Here is an 11,232-nt window from a genome sequence, read left to right as displayed (position 1 = left end):
CCTCTGTACTGAAGCATGTCTATATTTGTGTGTGTGTCAGTGTGCATGTGTGTGTGTGGACTCTGACTCTTTGCTGTGTCAGTCTGTAACTGGTTTGAATGAAACTGTGTGCTTGTCTCTTCAGTAGTCCAGAGGGAGGGCAGGTGGAGGGAGTGGTCTGATGGGCAGGTTGTTCTGAACATCCTGTGTTCACATTTTTTGAACACAGACACTGGCACACCTGATGTAACATATACCAAATGCCATTTGCAAATACATCCCTGATTGTTGCTTAATTTCAAGCTTATGTACCTGCTGACAACAACATTTACCTTGGGTCAACATTAAATAGATAGATGGGACGATAGGATAGCATTTTAATTAGAGGTGAAATTGAGGCGTGACAGCAGTAGGCATAAATTAGCGAATAGGAAATAACAATAAACAATAAATACATCATAATACACTATAATACACAAAACAAATCAAAACATATTGAGAGAAAACAGTGAAATAAATATAAACTAGATAGTGTCCAATACCTTATTAAATTGATTGCTTTCTTCAGTGTTGTTCGAAACCAGATATATAAAGTGATGAGGGGGCCCAAACACAATCTGCAGACTGTCTTGGGTCCAACTTTATATTGGGTGTCTTTAATTACTATGTACTAATATTAACAATACAATGAAATATTTATGTAACTACATGTTGTTCTGCAATATTCCTTCAAGATTCAAATTTTCTGCTACTGATGTTGAGGTACTGGTTGGTTTTTTAGTAGAGATAGGGTTAGGGTTTAGGGTAAGGGGTTAGGGTTTAGGGGCTAGAGTATGGGTTTAGAGATAAGGTTAACAGTGTAATTTAAATGTAAGTACAATGCAACAACACATATGTACACAGTAAGACACCTAATCCCTTTTTTGCCATTTTCTGTACTGATTTTGAAGGAAAACATGGGGAAATCTGCTGAAAGGACTTAAACATGTTTAAAAGTACACTATTTTTCATAGCTGAAAGCATTATCAAACACTCAGGGGAGCGAGGGATGTGTAGAACTTGAATTCTGAGTTAATTCTGCAGAGTAAGGTAAGGGTTTATTTAGTTCAGAAATACGTACACTAATACTAACATGAGCTCATCATTTTTGGAATGTGTAGAACTTAAAGACACATTTCCCTCTGGTTTTAGCAAAAGAGTGCAGAGCTCTTTTGGCTCGATTTATTGGCCGTGATCCTATGATTGGTGGATCTTTCTCTGCTGGATCATGGCTAGTGTAGTTCACCAGAAATGTCGCTAGTAAATACCGATTTTTCAATAATGAAGTAAATAACGCGAACTGATGGCTTCAAGAGAAGCACATACCATCTATTAACAACCTCGGAGCTCTAAAGCTTTATAAATTATCACTACAAATCAATTCCCTTATGGAGAAAATGAATGGGAAATTTCAGATAGGTCCATTGCAACCTATCTTTGGTAACCTTTTATTTTTCCAGTTTTTGACTGTTGTACTTTTTCATTTCTATTTGTGATGTGGTCAATGCAGAATATGTCCCTGCTAAATATAGGAGGGTGTTTTATTTTTGGTCTGAGCTGCTCCAGGAGGCTCTTGATGCTCTTCAGCTGGTGCTATTTTAGATAATGATTGTAGTGGCCAGGTGAAGAGAGTTTATGTGACGTACACAAGAGTTTTCTCAATGAGAAAGAGAGGGTGCTAAACAACAATTGTGCTTTTGAAAGATGCACATCATTGTGGTGAAGTGTAGCTGTGTGAATAGTACAAATGTAGTTTGTATGATAAATTTGTTTTAAAATAATTGATTTAAGTTGGCTTAACATGCCAACAGGAGCTGCTCTGTTCGGCATCAAGTTATATACTAACTTGTTGTGTTCCCTAATTATCCAATCTTTCACTTATTATTAGCTTGAGGGCAGCTTTAGATTTTTCATTTTATCTGAAATTTACAGAATAAGTTATAGTTTTGTAGGGGAGATCAAAACATGGATTTTTAGGATGTCCAGTTTTTATTTAGTTAATTTTGTTTTAATTGTCAGTCAGTTTTGGATAAAATTCAACATTGACAACTGATATTTACACTGTTGCTGGGAGCAACCATCCAAGATTTTACCATGGCTGTGAGGTCGTGGGCAGCTGTAACATTAGTTATGAAATAGAGCTGCTCAGCCATGACCCAAATTTGTAGGCGAAGCCAGAAGGCTAATTGACCCTTCACTAAGCCCCGCCTTACAAGCGTTTCTGACCAATCCTGTCCTGGCAACTGTTGCCCCGCCACCATTACTCTGACACACGTTTGCCTTTTTACAATGAGAGCCTACAGGAGTAATGCGTGTTTGAGTAGTTTTAAGTGGGATTTTATTGAAATAATAAAAAAAAAAACTTTAAACTTTGTTTCTGAGTGTGTTATAAGATGCTACAAGCAGTTCTTTTCACTTAAACTAATTTTATGAGGTTTGTAATCGCTATCAAGTAACGCTTTTCTCTGTTACTCAATGTCACTCTTCATTCCAGCCCACGTAATAATATTATCCTTTCCGTTTATGAGAATATTTTGCCAAATACCGCGCCATTCACTGCAATCTCCCATTCATTCCAATGGGGAGTTCTGCAGAGCTGGTCAGAGCGAGCAACGGTAGTCAAGGGGGGCGGAGCTAAGCGAAGGGTCAATTGGCCATGGGCTTCCTTGGGGTTTTCCCATGGGTTTTATAAATAATGTATTTTTAATTTAAGAGTGAATTAAGGTCTGTGGTTAACATTACTTGAAGATACTTGGACGTTTTGTTCTACAAAATAAATTACACACAATCAGGGCCGTAACCGCAATATAGCCTTCTATGAGGGGGAAAATTCCCCCCCAATAATCAGATATGGCCAGATTGTCCCCCACAATAATTGATATTCTTGTTGCTGTTCTGCTGCAGTCCATTATGCACCGCTGTCTAATTGTCATTAAGTTGTTGCAGGAATAAAATAATGGTTTAAAAGTTAATTTTTTTGCGTGTTTAGGTAGAAAACACAGCACGTCAGTGTCATTTGAAATAGCCAAACAAAACTGATGAGTTGATTCTCAGTGAAATTGTCATACTCTTCACAACTTCTAAACATTCTTTCATCTTGTGAGCCATCACATGCAAAATGATCCATTCAGTTATCAAAATCTGTCAGACATACATGTAAATATCTATAACATGGAATGTTGGTGATGTCTGCTAAATCTGTAGCCAGAACAACAAGAGTGGCAGGATGTCCACCAAGAAGATGGGAACTTGTAGTGTTACTCAGGTTTTTTTCATTGTTGCAGGTTTTTAACTTAATAGCCAAAATACTTGGACATACGTGAATGAGAATAAACCTGAAATAGGAATGTGTTTCAGTCCCAATGCACATTATGAAGTTTAGAGACGATTTAGAGACATTTAGAATGTCACAAATGGCTATTTCTATTTAAATAAATGTATTCTTAAAATGGACTGTTTGTCCAAAAATCCTCTTGCAGCAATGCAGGTCTTTGTCATTTAGAAGCTGCTAGTTTAAGACCTGTGAGGAGTCTATTTCTCAAACTAGAGACTGTGATTTACTTGTCTTTTTGTCGTGCATCTGGGCTGTCCACTTCCCTCTCTATCCTGATTAGAGATTCTTTTTTCAAAACAGTAATGCATAAACAGCCTTCATCTTTATAAAACAATAGACATAAGGAGAAAATACAATGTCAGGAGAAATGTGTTTCTTTTTGTCTATTTTTAAAACCAATATTTGTCTTACAAGTGTAAAGCAACTTGTAAGAACTCAATACCTCATCAAATGGAGAAAAAACCCACTGTATTGTGATTTCCGCATGGTAGCACAACCACTTTCAATTTTTCTAATAATAAGAAAATGTTCTTGAGTACCAAATTAGCACTTTAGAATGCTTTTGTAAGGAATAGGTGACACAGTATGTTTGCCATCACGGGTAAAGAAAAATTGGAATAAATACCACTTAAAACAATTATTTCAAATCGTAATAATATTCAATTCAAAATCAATAAATGATTTTGGCAGTATTTTTGATCAATTTAATGCATCCTTTGTGAAATGAAGCATCAATTTGTTTCAAGAACAAAAATGTCTGTGTTCTAAAAATGGAAGCGTATATTCTATATATAATATCATTTTCATGAAGTAAATTGTAACATAATTACTTGAGTAGTTTTTCGTCAAACTACTTATTTACTCTTACTTGAGTCATAATATTTCAGTACTTCTACTCAAGTGAATTGTTTCTTCAGTAGCAGTACTTTTAAGTAAAAAAATAAATACAAAAATATCAGTACTCTTTCCACCACTACGTAACAGGCTATAATAATATTGGGCTTGTTTTTGAAGCTGCAGTTGCTTATTTGTCTTGCGAGAGTTGGAATAAATGCTCGTGGATTATTCCAGCACTGCACATCAGTGTCAGCAGTTCAGGTTAAGAGTGTTAGTGTCATGTAATATGAAAGTACCTAACTAAACATGCAATATTTGACATTTGTTTTATGATTAAAATGTTGTATCAATCGAAAGTAATTTCCAAGGGTGCAAACTATTCACCATTTGGCGAAATTCGCAGTTTTTAATTGAAAATATGTCATGTACAGTACGTGATTCGGATGTCATTCATAATTTTGAATGTGAAAACATTAACGGAGTAGTTTTCAGCATGTCAGGCTTAAGATAAAGCACGAATGTGTGTATATTGTAAAGGAATTGAATGAATGTGGTAATAGGACAGGTTTTTGGAGCTTTTTCGAAAATTCACTTGACATTGTCTAAGAAAATTGATAAAAAACAAAGTAGAGCATTATCACCCAAATCAGAACTAGAACATGGTAAGACCTGTGACTTCAGTTGAGTTTAGGTTGTGACAAGGACAGACTAGTGTCATTTATTTTTAGTGCAAATAAAATTATTAGGTAATCATTAACAATCAATTTAAGATATTCTACATTTCTTTGGCTTTAATTCTGAATTTTATACAGCATCTCCTTAAAGTCTACTTTTAAAAGATAAATAGGGCCACCGTGCTGGACGGAACTAGCGGAGGAAGGGCCACCGTGCTGGACGGAACCAGCGGAGGAAAGGCCACCGTGCTGGACGGAACCAGCGGAGGACGAAGGGTACTCGGGATGGGCACAAGGGTGGGAACCAACTCCAGGTCTAATAGCTCAGTGAGAGCTGGTTCCAAGACAGACGAGGCTTGCAACAATGGCTCGTTGGCCGTGGCAGGCCAGGAGGAAGGAGCCATGGCAGGCTGTGGGGAATTATCTGTAAGGGGTGAATCAATGTCCTCATCCTCTTTCCCTACAGTAAAAGGTGAGCCACAAAGTTTAAGAGCCGCATCCATGTACTCAGTGTCCAGTGAGGATCCGCCTGAGGCATCGGTGTCTTTAGTGCACTATTTAGAACGGCTCTGAAGAATGAACTTCAGAGCGCGGTCAACATAGTGGACCAAATTAGCCAGTTCAAGGAACTCATGGACATGATCTTCCAATGAACAGTCCCCTTGTGTGAGGAGGAGAATCTTGACAGCCGCTAGATCCATTTGTGGTCAGTTCTTCTGTAACGTTACTTAGTGATGAGAGACAATGGATCTAAACGCAGGCTTTTTAATGGAGATGATGAAGATGATAAAAACAACATGGAGTAATGCAAAGAACCAAATAGTACCATTCATAAATAAAGAACAACGATCACAGAAACATACCAGGAAACATAAGAACTAAACATAAGTGAGTGAAACTAGAGGGTATATATACAAACAGATGATTGATGAGGGAACAGGGAATAGGTGAAGAAGATGGGGAACAGAGGGCTGTGATGAGGGCAGTGCAACATGGGAAATGTAGTATGGGGCAAACTAACAACAGAAGACAATAACCATGTCAAAATAAAAGTCCTTATGAACAGAAAGGTGACAAACTGTGACACTCACCCTTATGCTGTTCAAAACCCATATGCTGTTACTTTTTCTTGGAACATAAAAATAGATATTTTAAGCAGCTCTATTCCATTGTATAACAGTTTATAGTGAGCAGGAGCTGTCAAGGATTCAAAAAGGACAAACACTATTAAGCGTAATTAAAGGTTCAGTATAAAGACATCATAACAGTAGTCCATATGACTTGTGCACTATATACCAAGCTTTCTGGGGCCATAGAAAAGCTTAGCGTTGTATGGACTACTTTTATGGTATTTTAATAATTATTTTTTTCACCTCTTTGGACCTTGACAGCAGTGGTCAACATGAAGTGTTTTTGTATGGAAAAGAGCAGCGCTAGGATTTTTGAAGAAAAGATTGTTTTAAGATGGGGGGAAATACAATGAGGCATAACTTGATGGCAGTAAATAATTTTGTGTATTTTCTTTTTGCTAGCCAGCTGATGTCATGTCATTTTACAGATACATCAGTGATGAAAGGAAATTCTAATTATCTTTGTCTTTTCTTTGAGACAGCACAAAAAAGTAAGAAAATATGACTGAAACAGGCAAATTGCTAGCAATGCAGACATAGTGTTTGTCCAATAGTAGTCATCACTCAAGATTGTATCCAGAAAAAAAAATATTTTGGGGGGGGAATTATACACTGCTACTTGTTAATTACTATAACACAGTTTACAACCACAGCATTGGTGATATGCAAAGAACAAAGAACAAATTTGAATGATAATTAATGGTAATTAAAAAAATCAAATACAGGAAACTGCTCATCTCAAGCATTCTCCCTCTGCTGTCATGCAATATCGTAACAGGCCTCTAGGGGGAAGCAATTCTCAATGGGGGAAAAAAAAAGAAAAGGACGATTTAGACAGAACTTTACAAATGAAATAATACTTTTCCACTGAATAATTAATAAGTAAAAGTACTTATGTAACTTTCTACACAGACAAAAATGTTTACTTTATAAAAACATTAAAAAAATAAAATAAAAAAATAAACCTAAGAAACAATTTCCATGCAGAAATATTTCATTTTAGTACATTTAAAACTAGTCAATTTTACAGGCCATATTTTAAAGTAAAGACTAAACACAGTTCTTGGTGACTTTAGATAGAAATTCTCAAGTAAAGTTTACTTTGCAGTACTCTGTTTAAAGTTAATTTTATTCACTCTTTGTTTGTATATTTTACTCAAGCAATGTACCACTGAATTAAGCCTTGCTATTAAAAATGAACCAGTATTTCAATGCTTTTTTAACATATGCAGTCATGACACACACAAGCCTTCCACATGGAAATTTAATGCATGCTATGTAGTCTAGTAGATAAGCAGACATCACCTTTTCAGTGGCAATGGAAACAAGATTCAGAGCTGCGTGCACAGACCTGAACACTTGGTGCACAAATTGCAATGACATAACTATCAGCAGATAATATTTTTTTTATCATGAACAGGTAATTTTGAGTAGAATATAAACTTCAGACTCCACAAAACAAGAAATTAACAAATGAAACAACAAAATCAACAACAAAAATGGTGTAACCATGCAGGGCTGTAGCTAGAGGGGTGAAAGGTGGTAAAGATTCTAGGGGCCCACAACAATTCTAAACCGTATTTTTAATAGGAAAGGGGCCCAAAGCAATATACAGTCAGGAGCCCAAGAATACCCAGATATGGCCCTGTAACCGTGCAAGCTCATATATAATTCAAGCCTGGTGCACGCTGGGAAAACCAGCTAGGCCTACTAAAAGTTCAATAAAATGTACTTATTTTTTTACCTATGAAATTTACTCAAATTAGTAAATAATATGACAAGGTTTTCTAGGATTGATACATGATGACGCATTGTAAAGATAACAAACAATCCTAAATAATATGTATTTAGAAGCTGGCTACGTTTTAATTGAGTACAAATGTATAATTTACTTAATATTTACAAGTTCACGCTTTAATTTATTCAATGTAGAAAGTACTTAATCTTTTCTGCCATATTTACTTGACCACAAAATAATTTTTTTCAGCAGCCCATGCACACAATGACACAGCTGTTTATTCAAAAAGCAGAAGTATGCTTTCATTTTTTCCATTTTAAGTGTTTACCCCAATGGTTAATTGGAGGGTTTTTTCTCTTGTCGCTAGAACAACCTTTGCGCCCATGTTTCAAGTTGTTGTTTTTTTTTTTTTTTTTGGAACAAAAAACAGCTTTTACATCATTAACAATAATGTGAAATCTAAATGCATTCTTTCAGTGATTACTGTCTTGTTGAATAATAAAAAACGACACATTAGATATTAACTTTTTTTCACCAGGCCTATGTTCTGTTATTTTCTGTATACTTTATATATGTATGGTACATAAATAAATAAATAAAACATTTTAACTAGACTTATATACCCATACAACTTAAAAAAATACGAAAAAACTTTTTTTTTTTTTTTTTTTTAATCAGTGAAACAAGATTGAGGGATGAGATGATCAGTGTTGATTCACTGAAATCTTCCTCTTCTTCACCCATTCAAATCTGGCACGCATCTGACACCACAATATGAGAAAAAGGCGGCTGAAATGAAATTGCGCACATTGGTTCCTCAATCAGATTCTGCGGAATTCTGCATGAAGAGATTCCACATGGGCCTTCTTAAAATTACATACTTTTTGTATACTTTTTATACTAACACTACTCACTTTCATAGCATATACCTTAAGTGTATAGTGTTTAAGTACGCAAACTGGATGCAGCTTCAGCTTACATGGCACACCCATGGAGTTTATTGTTGTAAATAAGTCCTACCTGTTGCAGTATTCTCTACTTTGACTTATCTTCACAAACTGCTATTTTTAATGCATCAGACAGATGTCTTACTCCTATTGAAAATATGCAATGGAAAACATGTTGAAAACTGGTGGCAAGGCAATACATTTTTTATGTGATAAACTTCCAACACAAGCTACTAAGGCATGTCTTCCTTTGACTTCCATTCATGCTTTGGCCCCTTAATGGGGATCACACGGTGTTACCAGTAATTGATCAGAATATCTTTTGACAGTCTTTTAGGCTCTGTCCCAAATTACAGCTCAGTTATTTGTCATTTTTATTTTTTTAAAGATGAATAAATCAAAAGTTTTTCAATAGTTGTCCAATAATTGAAAGGATAGAATGTAGGGTCCATGTCCTCTTTGTTGCAAGGGGCTACAGACCCCCCCTTTAAAACACATTGTTTTTCTGAAGTGGGGGTAATATATTTTTTTATGAATAATGTTTAAAGTGGGCTCACATTGACTGATCCAGTCACAATAGAGATTCATTTGTTTATAGAACAGGCCTATTTGTGAAATGTCAAATGTTATCGAAATTTTACAGGAAATGGTGCATCCTTTTCTGAAGTGGTTATTTTAAATAAGCATCATCTTAATTTCTTGCTGTCTCAAAATTATTTGCACAAGTTGACAAAATCTGCCCTGTAACTATTGCCCCAATATCTACACTATATCAATACAAACCCCACCAAGTGTGGGGTAGAAGGCCCACTCGTCAAAAAATTAATTAAAACACCCTTCCATTATTATTTCTTTTCACAAAAATTACATTGTTCTATTAATAAACCATGATCACCTTAGGTTGACATGCCAGGGACTATACCTTAGAGGAAGGATGGCATTTAATGAATTTACTCAGTAAAAAAAAAAAAAATATTTAATTGAAAACTGTGGCCATATTTTTATAGTTTTCTAAAAGCTACAGATCACTCTAGGACAAATGGAGAGAAACAAATGTCTTTTCAAGTCTTTTTTGACAATCTTGGTGTTTATTGTAATAAGTATTGCATTTTAACTCACAGCTAGAATCAGAGTGCATGTTTACAAAGAATGGCCACAAGTTCAACAGGACCTCTGTTCTCCCCAAGTGGAAAAGCTTCACTTCTAATAGACCCCTTTACCCAAGTCTCTCGACAGGGGTTATATTCACTATGCATCTCGAAACATAGATGCTGTGTCAGAATCAGTTTAGCTTTATTTCCTTATATCAGAGTGATTGAGATCAGAGACGTGGGAAAGCTGATCCCAGACCAGCACCACTTCTCTAGGAAGTCACAAGGTGGAGGGACATGGGCTATTCTCCTCAAAAACAAAATAAGCACAGGCATCTCAGTATGGGCCCTGGCTTTAAATAGTGCAGATTTATAATCCAAAAAAAAAAAAAAAATAAACAATATAAATGAAAAGGAGAGACAATAAAATAGATGAAATAAAAGAAGCAACATGACAGAGGTGTTCTTCTGTGGTTTGGCCTGGTGTTAAGAGAGAGCACCACTTTCAGACTAACACATATGGGCCGTTCAGCAGCCAATAACATTTGGTTGACGCTGGATCTGGAAAGTGAGCAGATGTCCGGACTGCTCTATCACAGGCAGAACAATTCCAAATTAGACTTGGCTTTCATACGCACTAAAAAAAAAGCAGCTCTGCATTTGAGTAAAATCACAGACAGATTGAGGGAGAACAAGGGAAATGAACTGGGAGGGGAATGCCATCAAAGAGCTGATGAATGAAATAAGTTAACCTCTTCTCCGATACCGGATCAAGAAGTGAAAATAAATATGACTTGAGGAAAGTGGCTCAAGTCCGAATGTTCCCCCCCCCCCACACACACACAGAAAAAAAAAAAAATAATTAACATACAGTACAGCGGGAAGCAGGAGTTCGAAGAGCATGACACAAAATCGCGACGATTTTGACACACATGCGCCGCTCGTTCCACGTCCACAGCATGCGATACTGGGTGATTCTCACAAAAACTTGTCCAAATAACATCCTCGTCATATTTTACTTCATAATTTAAAGAAATAAATGAGGAAAATGAGGCCTATTTTTAGGGCCATTAAAGATATAGTTCATCCAAAAAATGAAAATTCTCTCATGATTTACTCACCCTCATGCCATCCCAGATGTGTATGACTTTCTTTCTTCAGCAGAACACAAATGAAGATTTTTAGAAGAATATCTCAGCTCTGTAGGTCCTTACAATGCAAGAGAATGGGTGCCATAAGACTCCAGTGGTTAAATCCATGTCTTCAGAAGTGATATTATAGGTATAGGTGAGAAACAGATCAATATTTAAGTCTTTTTTTTTTTTTTTGCTAGAAATTCTTCTTCCTGCCCAGAAGAGGGCGATATGCATGACGAATGTATTGATCAAATACATTTAAATATTGATCTGTTTCTCACCCACACCTATTATATGGCTTCTGAAGATATGGATTTAAACACTGGA

The sequence above is a fragment of the Myxocyprinus asiaticus genome, chromosome 50, assembly GCF_019703515.2.
Source record: "Myxocyprinus asiaticus isolate MX2 ecotype Aquarium Trade chromosome 50, UBuf_Myxa_2, whole genome shotgun sequence".
Lineage (NCBI taxonomy): Eukaryota > Metazoa > Chordata > Actinopteri > Cypriniformes > Catostomidae > Myxocyprinus > Myxocyprinus asiaticus.
This window is presented reverse-complemented; position numbering follows the sequence as displayed.